At 40.3% G+C, this 12,736-nt stretch overlaps 1 non-coding gene across 1 annotated transcript; it reads right to left on the bottom strand.

The window, feature by feature from the left end:
- LOC130983720 (small nucleolar RNA R71) lies at window positions 1-108 on the bottom strand. The gene has a single exon (XR_009087698.1). It is a non-coding gene; the product is annotated as a small nucleolar RNA R71 (small nucleolar RNA).
- Between the last annotated feature and the right edge of the window lie 12,628 nt (window positions 109-12,736).

A 12,736-nucleotide genomic window follows, 5' to 3' on the forward strand; every position in this document is an offset into this window, starting at 1 on the left:
AAGCTTAGAGTGGAAGTCCAAACCTTCAGACAGAAGGATGGAGAATCCCTCTATGAAGCTTGGGAAAGATACAAACAGTTAATCAGAAAATGTCCCTCTGACATGCTTTCTGAATGGAGCATCATAGGTATTTTCTATGATGGTCTCTCTGAACTATCCAAGATGTCTTTGGATAGCTCTGCTGGAGGATCTCTTCATCTGAAGAAGACGCCTACTGAAGCTCAAGAACTGATTGAAATGGTTGCAAATAACCAATTCATGTACACTTCTGAAAGGAATCCTGTGAACAATGGGACTAGTCAGAAGAAAGGAGTTCTTGAAATTGACACTCTGAATGCCATTTTGGCTCAGAATAAAATATTGACTCAACAAGTCAATCTGATTTCTCAAAGTCTGTCTGGAATGCAAAATGCACCAAACAGTACTAAGGATGCTTCATCTGAGGAAGAAGCTTATGATCCTGAGAACCCTTCAATGGAAGAGGTAAATTACCTGGGAGAACCCTATGGTAACACCTATAATTCTTCATGGAGAAATCACCCAAATCTCTCATGGAAGAATCAAGAGAGACCTCAACAAGGTTTCAATAATAATGGTGGAAGAAACAGGTTTAACAATGGTAAACCTTTTCCATCATCTTCTCAGCAACAGACAGAGAGCTCTAAGCAGAATACCTCTGACTTAGCAACCATGGTCTCTGATCTAATCAAAACCACTCAAAGTTTCATGACTGAAACTAGATCCTCCATTAGGAATTTGGAAGGACAAGTGGGTCAGCTGAGCAAGAAAATTACTGAACTTCCCCCAAGCACTCTCCCAAGTAACACTGAAGAAAATCCAAAAGGAGAGTGCAAAGCCATAAATATGGCCGAATTCTGGGAGGAAGAAGAGGCAGTGAACGCCACTGAGGAAGGCCTCACTGGACGTCCACTGGCCTCCAATGAGTTCCCCAATGAGGAACCTTGGGAATCTGAGGCTCAAACTGAGACCATAGAGATTCCCTTGGACTTACTACTGCCTTTCACGAGCTCTGATGAGTATTCTTCCTCTGAAGAGGATGAGTATGTCACTGAAGAGCAAGTTGCTAAATACCTTGGGGCAATCATGAAGCTAAATGACAGGTTATTTGGAAATGAGACTTGGGAGGATGAACCCCCTTTGCTCATCAAAGAACTGGATAACTTGTCTAGGCAGCAATTGCCTCAAAAGAGGCAGGATCCTGGGAAGTTTTCTATACCTTGTACCATAGGCACCATGACCTTCAAGAAGGCCTTGTGTGACTTGGGGTCAAGTGTAAACCTCATGCCCCTCTCTGTAATGGAGAAATTAGGGATCTTTGAGGTGCAAGCTGCAAAAATCTCACTAGAGATGGCAGACAACTCAAGAAAACAAGCCTATGGACTTGTAGAGGATGTTCTGGTTAAGGTTGAAGACCATTACATTTCTACTGATTTCATAGTCCTAGAGATTGGGAAGTGCATGGATGAATCCATCATCCTTGGCAGACCCTTCCTAGCCACAGCAAAGGCTGTGATTGATGTTGATAGAGGAGAGTTGATCATTCAAGTGAATGAAGAATCCTTGGTGTTTAAGGCCCAAGGATATCCCTCTGTCATCATGGAGAAGAAACATGAAGAGCTTCTCTCAAAACAGAGCCAAACAGAGCCCCCACAGTCAGACTCTAAGTTTGGTGTTGGGAGGCCACAATCAAACTCTAAGTTTGGTGTTGAACCCCCACATTCAAACTCTAAGTTTGGTGTTGGGAAGTTCCAACACGGTTCTGAGCATTTCTGAGGCTCCATGAGAGTCCTCTGTCAAGCTAATGACATTAAAGAAGCGCTTGTTGGGAGGCAACCCAATGTTTTATAGTTAACTATTTTCTTTTGTTATTTTATCTTTTTTTGTAGGTTGATGATCATAAGAAGTCACAAAAACAATGAAAAAAGCAAAAACAGAATGAAAAACAGGAAGAAAAACAGCACACCCTGGAGAAGAAGAAGCTGGCGTTCAAACGCCAGTGATGCTAGCTGTTGGGCGTTTAACGCCCAGTCTGGCACCATTCTGGGCGTTTAACGCCAGAAAGGGGTACCAGACTGGCGTTAAACGCCAGTAAAGGGCAAAAACCTGGCGTTAAACGCCAGGAATGGGCACCAGCCCGGCGTTTAACGCCAGAAAAGGCTCAAAACGTGGATTTTGATGCCATTTGGTGCAAGGATGCCTTTTCCTTGACACTACAGGATCTGTGGACCCCACAGGACCCTACCATCACTCTCTCTCTTCTTCCCCCATTCACCAATCACCTCAACACCTCTTCCCCAAAACCCCTCACCTATCAAATCCCATCTTTCTCTTCACCACTCACATCCATCCTTCATAAAACCCCACCAACCTCACCCTTCAAATTCAAACCACTTTCCCTCCCAAACCCACCCTCAAATGGCCGAACCTTCATCCCCCTCTTTCCTATATAAACCCCTCTTTACCCCTTCATTTTCCCACTACCTAAACACCACTTCTCCCCCTCCTTGACCGAATACACTACCATCTCCCTCTTCCTCATTTCTTCTTCTTCTACTCTCTTCTTTTTTTCTTTTGCTCGAGGACGAGCAAACATTTTAAGTTTGGTGTGGTGAAAGCGTTGCTTTTTCGTTTTTCCATAACCATTTATGGCATCCAAGGCCGGAGAAACCTCTAGAAAGAGGAAAGGGAAGGCAAAGGCTTCCACCTCCGAGTCATGGGAGATGGATAGATTCCTCTCAAGGGTGCATCAAGACCACTTCTATGAAGTTGTGGCCTTGAAGAAGGTGATCCCCGAAGTCCCCTTTTCACTCAAAAAGGGTGAATATCCGGAGATCCGCCATGAGATCCGAAGAAGAGGTTGGGAAGTACTTACCAACCCCATTCAACAAGTCGGAATCTTGATGGTTCAAGAGTTCTATGCCAATGCATGGATCACCAAGAACCATGACCAAAGTGTGAACCCGGATCCAAAGAATTATCTTACTATGGTTCGGGGGAAATACTTGGATTTTAGTCCGGAAAGTGTGAGGGTGGCGTTCAACTTGCCTATGATGCAAGGAGATGAGCATCCTTACACTAGAAGGGTCAACTTTGATCAAAGGTTGGACCAAGTCCTCACAGTCATATGTGAAGAGGGCGCACAATGGAAGCAAGATTCAAGAGGAAAGCCGGTCCAATTGAGAAGGCATGACCTCAAACCCGTGGCTAGAGGATGGTTAGAGTTCATACAACGCTCAATCATTCCCACTAGCAACCGGTCTGAAGTTACCATAGACCGGGCTATCATGATCCATAGCATCATGATTAGAGAAGAAATAGAGGTTCATGAGGTTATAACCCAAGAACTCTATAGGGTGGCGGACAAGACCTCTACCTTGGCAAGGTTAGCCTTTCCTCACCTCATTTGTCACCTCTGTTATTCAGTGGGAGTTGACATAGAGGGAGACATCACCATTGATGAGGACAAGCCCATCACTAAGAAAAGGATGGAGTACACAAGAGATCCCACTCATCATGAGATCCCTGAGATTCCTCAAGGGATGAATTTTCCTCCACAAGACTATTGGGGGCAACTAAACACCTCCCTAGGAGAGTTGAGTTCCAATATGGGACAACTAAGGGTGGAGCACCAAGAACACTCCATTCTCCTCCATGAAATTAGAGAAGAACAAAGAATCATGAGAGAGGAGCAACAAAGGCAAGGAAGAGACATTGAGGAGCTCAAGCACTCCATAGGACCTTCAAAAGCAAGGAAGAGCCGCCATCACTGAGGTGGACCCATTCCTTGATTTCCTTGTTCTTTATTCCTTTGTTTTTCGAATTTTAGTGCTTTATGTTATCCATGCTTGTGTCTTATGATCATTAGTGTCTTAGTGTCTATGCCTTAAAGTTATGAATGTCCTATGAATCCATCACCTTTCTTGAATAAAAATGTGCTTAATTGAAAAAGGAAGAATTGCATGAATTTTGAATTTTATAATAGTTTAATTATTTTGATGTGGTGGCAATATTTTTGTTCTCTGAATGTATGCTTAAACAGTGCATATGTATCTTGAATTTGTGGTTCATGAATGTTGGCTCTTGAAAGAATGATGAAAAAGGAGACATGTTATTGAGGATCTGAAAAATCAATAAAATGATTCTTGAAGCAAGAAAAAGCATTGCTATTCAAAAAAAAAAAAAAAACCGAAAAAAAAAAGAAAAAAAAAAGAAAAAAAAAAGAGAAAACGAAAAAAAATAATAATAAGAGTTGTGATCCAAGGCAAATAAGAGTGTGCTTAAGAACCCTGGACACCTCTAATTGGGGACTTTAGCAAAGCTAAGTCACAATCTGAAAAGGTTCACCCAATTATGTGTCTGTGGCATGTATGTATCCGGTGGTAATACTGGAAAGACAGAGTGCTTTGGGCCACAGCCAAGACTCAATAAATAGCTATGTTCAAGAATCATCATACTTTACTAGGAGAATCATTAACACTATCTGGATTCTAAGTTCCTAAAGAAGCCAACCATTCTGAATTTCAAAGGATAGATTGAGATGCCAAAACTATTCAGAGACAAAAAGTTAAAAGCCCCGCTCATCTAATTAATACTGATCTTCATAGATGTTTTTGGAGTTCATTGCATATTTTCTTCTTTTTATCCTATTTGATTTTCAGTTGCTTGGGGACAAGCAACAATTTAAGTTTGGTGTTGTGATGAGCGGATGATTTGTATACTTTTTGGCATTGTTTTTAGTATGTTTTTGATATGATCTAGTTAGTTTTTAGTATATTTCTATTAGTTTTTAGTTAAAATTCACTTTTCTGGACTTTACTATGAGTTTGTGTATTTTTCTGTGATTTCAGGTATTTTCTGGCTGAAATTGAGGGACCTGAGCAAAAATCTGATCCAGAGACCAAAAAGGACTGCAGATGCTGTTGGATTCTGACCTCCCTGCACTCGAAGCGGATTTTCTGGAGCTACAGAAGCCCAATTGGCGCGCTCTCAACGGCGTTGGAAAGTAGACATCCTGGGCTTTCCAGCAATATATAATAGTCCATACTTTGCCCAAGATTTGATGGCCCAAACCGGCGTTCAAAGTCACCTCAAGAAATCCCAGCGTTAAACGCTGGAACTGGCACCCAAATGGGAGTTAAACGCCCAAACTGGCACCAAGGCTGGCGTTTAACTCCAAGGAGAGTCTCTACACGAAATTTCTTCATTGCTCAGCCCAAGCACACACCAAGTGGGCCCGGAAGTGGATTTTTATGTCATTTACTCATCTCTGTACACCCTAGGCTACTAGTTTTCTATAAGTAGGATCTTTTACTATTGTATTAGACATCTTGGTAGCTATCTTCTATTTTTATGCTATCTTAGATCATTGGGAGGCTGGCCATTCGGCCATGCCTAGACCTTGTTCTTATGTATTTTCAACGGTGGAGTTTCTACACACCATAGATTAAGGTGTGGAGCTCTGCTGTACCTCGAGTATTAATGCAATTACTATTGTTCTTCCATTCAATTCCGCTTGTTCTTTTACCAAGATATCACTTGTTCTTCAACATGATGAAGGTGATGATTGACGCCCATCACCATTCTCACCTATGAACAAGGTGACTGACAACCACTCTTGTTCTACAAGCATTCGAGGCTTGGTGAATATCTCTTGGATTTCTGATTGCATGATGCATGGTTGATCGCCTGACAACCGAGTGCTCGCCTGACAAACGAGCCAGCCATTCCGTGAGATCAGAGTCTTCGTGGTATAGGCAAGAACTGATGGCATCATTCAAGAGAATCTGGAAGGTCTAACCTTGTCTGTGGTATTCTGAGTAGGATTCAATGACTGAATGACTGTGACGTGCTTCAAACTCCTAGCAGGCTAGGGCGTTAGTGACAGGCGCAAAAGTATCAATGGATATTATTCCGGCCTGAACGAGAACCGACAGCTGAATTCCGCTATGCCGTGACAGGACATATGCAATCGCTTTCACTGAGAGGATGGGAGGTAGCTGCTGACAACAGTGAGACCCTACACAAGCTTGCCATGGAAAGGAGTAAGAAAGGATTGGATGAAGACAGTAGGAAAGCAGAGAGACGGAAGGGAAGGCATCTTCATACACTTGTCTGAAGCTCTTACACCAATGATATACATAAGTATCACTATCTTTATCTTCTATGTTATTTTCGTTCATCATCATATATATTTGAGTTTGCCTGACTAAGATTTACAAGATGACCATAGCTTGCTTCAATGCTAACAATCTCCGTGGGATCGACCCTTACTCACGTAAGGTTTATTACTTGGACGACCCAGTGCACTTGCTGGTTAGTTGTGCGAAGTTGTGTAATGCCATGGTATTGAGCCACCAAGTTCTTGGAGTTCATGACCAGGGATTATTTGAGTTGTGAAAAAGTATTGTTCACAATTTCGCGCACCAGATCACCACTTGGGAGTCGCTGAATATCACTACTTTTGTCGCACCAACTTCTGTCGCCAGCTTTAGTCCTGCAATCAAGATTTCATATTCTGCCTGATTGTTGGAGGCTAGGAATTCAAATTTGAGGGAGACTTCTATTTGAGCTCCTCCTTTATTAACCACTATTATGCCTGCACCGCTTCCTATCTTGTTTGAGGATCCATCTACATATAGCTCCCATGTAGTGGATTCTTCCTCTTGATCTCTTACATATTCTGCTACGAAGTCGGTGAGGCATTGGGCCTTAATTGCTGTCCGAGTTTTATATTTTAAGTCGAACTCAGAGAGCTCTATTACCCATTGAACCATCCTACCCGCAACATCTGTCTTTTGAAGGATCTGCTTCATGGGCTGGTTCGTTCGTACTTTTATTGTATGAGCTTGAAAATAAGGCTGTAGCCTTCGTGAGGCTACTACTAAGGAGTACACAAACTTTTCTAGTTTTTGGTACCTTAGTTCGGAGCCTTGTAGAACTTTACTGGTGAAGTACACAGGATGCTGCCCGATCTCATTTCCTGTATTAGAGCTAATGCTATAGCTTTGTCTGCTACAGATAAATATAGGACGAGCTCTTCCCCGACTAGGGGTCGGGTCAGAATTGGAGGTTGACTTAAAAACCTTTTGAACTCCTAGAATGCTTCTTCGCATTCTGAAATCCATTCGAACTGGCATCATTTTCTTAGTAGGAAAAACAGTGGAAGAGATCTCAATGCTGATCCAGCAAGGAACCTAGAGAGGGCAGCAAGTCAGCCGTTCAGTTGTTGAACCTCTCTTAGGCAAGTCGGGCTTTTCATTTCTAGGATTGCTTTGCACTTGTCAGGTTTTGCTTTTCCCCTTTGCGTTAGCATAAATCCTAGAAATTTTTCAGCCTCCACCGCAAAGGTACATTTCGTCGGATTTAGTCTCATCCCATGTAACCTTACGATGTTGAAGACTTGCGAGAGGTCTGTCAAGAGGTCGGTTACCTCCTTGGTTTTTACCAGCATGTCGTCCACGTAGACCTCTATTAGGTTCCCAAGGTGGGGGGCGAACACCTTATTCATCAACCTTTGGTATGTGGCTCCTGCATTTTTTAATCCAAAAGGCATGACCACATAGCAATAGTTCGCTCTTGGTGTGATGAATGATGTTTTTTCTTCATCCGGCTTATACATCGGGATTTGATTGTATCCCGAGTAGGTGTCCATAAACGACAAGTATTGATACCCCGAGCTAGCATCTACTAGAGTATCAATACTGGGAAGTGGATATGGGTCTTTGGGGGCATGCCTTGTTCAGGTCGGTGTAATCAACGCACATCCTCCACTTGCCATTTTGCTTTTTGACCAGCACTACATTTGCTAGCCATGCCGGATACTTGACCTCCCTGATGAAGTCAGCCTCTAAGAGGGCTTGCACCTGTTCCTCCACCACTTGAGCTCGTTCTGGTCCAAGCTTACGCCTGCACTGCTGTATGGGTCGCGATCCGGGGTATACTGAAAGCTTGTGGGACATGAGTTGAGGATCTATCCCTGGCATGTCGGAAGCTTTCCAGGCGAAGAGGTCAGAATTATCTCGTAGAAGCTTTATCAGCCGTTGTTTTAAATCTCCACCTAGGCTGGCTCATATGTTGGTATTTTTTTTTCTTCCTCTTCTCCGACCAGCACTTCTTCAGTTTTCCCCCAGGTTGCAACCGCAGCTCTTCTTTAGCTCTTACCCCACCGAACTCTATGGTGTGAACTTCCTTGCTCTTTCCTCTGAGGTTCAAGCTTTCAACGTAGCACGTTGGGAATTTCATGCAAAGATGAGGGGTTGACACTACCGCTCCAAGCCGATTTAGGGTAGTCCTGCCAATTAAGGCATTGTACGCTGACCCGATATCGACGACTATAAAGTTGACGCTCAGAGTTTTGGATTTTTCCCCTTTTCCAAAGGTTGTGTGGAGGGGTATGTATCCTAGGGGCTTTATTGGCATGTCTCTTAGTCCATACAGGGTGTCCGGGTAAGCTTTTAGCTCCCTTTCATCCAACCCTAGTTTGTCGAATGCTGGCTTGAAGAGGATGTTAGCCGAGCTCCCTTGATCTACCAAGGTTCTGTGGAGGTAGGCATTTTCCAGAATCATGGTTATCACCACCGGGTCGTCGCGCCCGGCGATGATCCCTTGCCCATCCTTTTTGGTGAATGAGATGGTAGGGAGATCGAGAGTCTCATTCCCGACCAGATAAACCCTCTTTAGATGTCTTTTGCGAGATGACTTGGTGAGCCCTCCTCCCCCAAATCCCCGTGAGATCATATGTATATGTCTCTCTGGAGTTTATGGTGGGGGATCTCTTCGGTCACCGTCATCTCGCTTCCTTTTTCCATGATTGTTTGACCTCTCCACAAGATATCTATCGAGCCGGCCTTCCCTGGCCAGCTTTTATGTCACATTTTTGAGGTCGTAACAGTCATTTGTAGTGTGACCGTACATCTTATGGTACTCGCAGTAGTCGCTACGACTCCCCCTTTTTGTTCTTGATGGGCCTAGAGGGTGGCAGCTTTTCGGTATGGCAAATTTTCCTATACACATCGACTAGGAAAACTTTCAGAGGAGTATAAGAGTGATATCTCCTCAGCTTCTCTAGGCCGATCTCCTCTTTCTTTTTGGGCTCTCTCTCTTTCTCTTTCGACGAGTGAGACTGCCCCGGCCGCCAACTCGGCTCTCGTAGTCTAGCGCTTTCCTCCATGTTGATGTACTTCTCAGCTCTTTTCTGTACATCATTCAAGGAGGTAGGGTGCCTTTTTGATATGGACTGGAAGAAAGAGCCTTCCCTGAGTCCATTTACTAGGCCCATGATTACTGCCTCCGTGGGCAGGTCTTGAATCTCTAAGCACGCTTTGTTGAACCTTTCCATGTAGTCTCTTAAAGGTTCTCCGACCTCCTGTTTCACACCCAGGAGACTCGGTGCATGTTTTACCTTGTCTTTCTGAATAGAGAACCGCACCAGGAATTTTCGTGAGAGGTCATCGAAGCTCGTGACCGATCTTGGAGGGAGGCTGTCGAACCACTTCATCGCCGCTTTCGTCAAGGTGGTCGGGAAAGCTTTGCAACGAGTGGCATCAGAAGCGTCGGTCAGGTACATCCGACTTTTGAAGTTGCTTAGATGATGCTTTGGATCCGTGGTCCCGTCATAGAGGTCCATATCAGGGCTTTTGAAGTTTCTTAGAACTTTTGCCCTCATTATGTCCTCACTGAACGGGTCGTCTCACCCCACGGGCAAATTTTCTCGGTCACTGCGAGAGTTCTAGCCTTTGAGGGAAGATTCTAGCTTTAAGAGTTTTTTTCTAACTCTTTTCGTCGCTCTATCTCTTCCCTTAAATTCCTCTCCGCCTCTCGTTGTCGTTCTAATTCCTGTTCTAGCTGCTCCAAACGTCCTTGATGACCGTGGACCAACCTCATTAGCTCTGCCGCATGGGGCGGTCATTCCTTTCCTGATTCGTGTCCCTCCAAAGAATTTACCTTTGGATTTTTTAACCCAGAGGTGCCTTTTTTGTGCTGGTCATTCGCTTCTTGGTGGAGGACCATGTCCGCGTCGTTATTTCCTGTGTTTAGGTTTTCTTGTTCTGAATCGGTCGTGGTGTGGCCATCTTCAGGTGAGTTGTCCGCCATCGAAGGATGATCTCTCGGGTCCCCGGCAACGGCGCCAATGTTACATTGGGTAACCGGAGGTTGGTGGACCGGACTCGCGATGTTGGCCCAATCGTTTGGGAAAGAAGGCCTTCGATTTGGCTTCGAGTTAAGAGCCTTCATCTGACTTGTAGGTGAGTGATGGAGAGGGTGGTGGTACCTGCAAAGACACTCCGATACTTAAGTTAGTAGGGGTCTAAGCAAGTTAAGAGAGTATGGAAACTTGGAGATACCTGAGGGTTGTCAGTGTACTTATAGTGGTGAACTCATAACCACTGTTAGAGTGGTTTCACCTTTTAAGGAGGATAACCGTCCCTTTATCTTAGGGAGGTTAATATTTGACTCCTGGAAGTGGGTTGAGAGATTTTAGGAGCAGTTACTTATTTGAATAAGTGTTATCTGCCAGCTAATCTGGCTCCCAACTTCCTTTTAGTGGAGTTTGCGTAGAATCCGACCTTTTGGATGGAAGTCGGTTATAAAGAAAGACCAATCTATGAATTGGACCTTTTTGCCTTATTTGATCCTGCGCCTTAATGAACAGTTACATTATTATGAATCCAATAATATATATATATTACCGTGGAATGGACGAAATGTGTAGCTAATCCACATGCTGCCACTTCTGTTTCATCCAAACTAGCTCCAGTTAACCCTAAATAGTAAATACTCCCCTGCAAATAATAATTTGGTAAAACTAGCAAATAAAAAATCATATCGATTCATTAATAAGGCCAATTTTATGAAAAAAGTAAGAATTGTAGACAATTATTATTTTATAGATATATGATGTGTCTAAGATGTGTTAGATATATAATAATTTACATAATTTTATTATTAATTTAAATTTTTAGAATGAATAATTTAATAATATTTTTCGTATATCACTACCACAAAAACGGTGTTTAGCCACCAAATTTTAACTACGAACACTAAATCGTGATAAAAATAAATGAGCGTGTCTTCTATTTATCACAAAACATTACGACAGTGGCTAAAATTTAATCTTTTGCTACGAACAATATTTTTCGTAGCTGTATTTCTTGCTTACATTAACGTACCATGGCTATTCTGTCTTGAATAAATTAATTTTTTAAATAAATTTATTAATATATAGTATCATTTTTTTAATATTCTAACATTAACACATATTTATGAAATTAAATCCAAAAATATAAAAAAATGAATTTAGATAAAATAAAAAATTATAAAAATAAATATAATATTCTAATATTTGAGTTAATTATAAAGATAAAATTTATTTAACTAAAATAATATAATTTGAATAGATAATAAAAAGTTTAATAATTTGTAAGTATAAAATTTTTTTTAGTTTTTATTAAAAATAAATTATTTATCATTTTTTGAATTTAAAAAAATAAGAATAAGTTAAAAAAATTAGTCTTTATTTATATGATTTAGTACATACTAGATATCTTTGTGAGTACTGTACTCTTATTATATGTATAATTATCTTTTTAAAAATTATTTTGTGAAATTATGAATTAAATTTTTTATTTTTACTATTATTTAATTGGTATATTCCATTAATTAATTATTTTACAATTATTTTCAGTGATAAAAAAATTAATACTAATTAATTTATGAGTCACTTGTATAAAAGTTTGAAATTTTATTAAGTAACAAAGAAATTAATTTATAAAATTTCTTATAACAATTTTATCTGATAATTAATTTGTCTAATGTAATAAAATTTTAGTAACTAATTTAGTAATTAAAATTTATTAAACATTAAAATTTTTAGGTAAAAATATTTACAAAATTTACTTAATGTATAACTCTTGTTATATTGTTTCATGTATAATAGGTAAATAATTAAATAATAGTATATTGTTTAAATCATCAACTATCAACTGCATGAAATGAGAGATTGTGATGGTCATATATTTATTAAAGTAGTTTTTTAGTTATTTATTGTTATTGTAATAAAAATTAAAGATAAAAATATTACAAAATCAAAATTTAAATTTAAATTTTTGATTATATTTGATCATTAAAAAATAAATAAATAACTATTGTATTAAAAATAAAATAATTTAAGGTATATTTAGTAGATAATAAATAGTAGGATGAAAGAAATATTCTTAAGATGAAAGAAAGTTAAAAGACAATTTAAACAACATTGGTCAAGCTAAACTTTTAAAATTTGAAATTTTAATATGCGCTTAACTTCTGAAGTAGTTTTTGGCGGAAAGTTAAAATAATCACGAACAAATTTTAATATAACTTCCCATCATTCACGTTATCTTTTAACTCCTACTTTTCTACAGCACCTTAAAAGCACTCTCTTTAACCACACTATATGAACCCTATCATATGACAGGGTATCCTCCAAACTCAAAATACCGATTTTTTTTGTTATTTGTTAGTTTTTTTAGTAGATTTTTTCGTGAAGCAAAAACATATAATTCAGAAGAGACCCTTTTAGCAGAACTACGATAACACAGAATATCAACAACAATGAAGAATTTGCAGAAGGTTTGGGTGAAATAAGTCTCAACCAACTGTACCTACCAGAAAAGATTATAATGACCCTTTAGTTGTGAATGTCAAATGTATATGAAATTTCAATTTTTTTACGTGATTT

This window comes from Arachis stenosperma, chromosome 5 (assembly GCF_014773155.1).
Source record: "Arachis stenosperma cultivar V10309 chromosome 5, arast.V10309.gnm1.PFL2, whole genome shotgun sequence".
NCBI classification, from domain to species: Eukaryota; Viridiplantae; Streptophyta; class Magnoliopsida; order Fabales; family Fabaceae; genus Arachis; species Arachis stenosperma.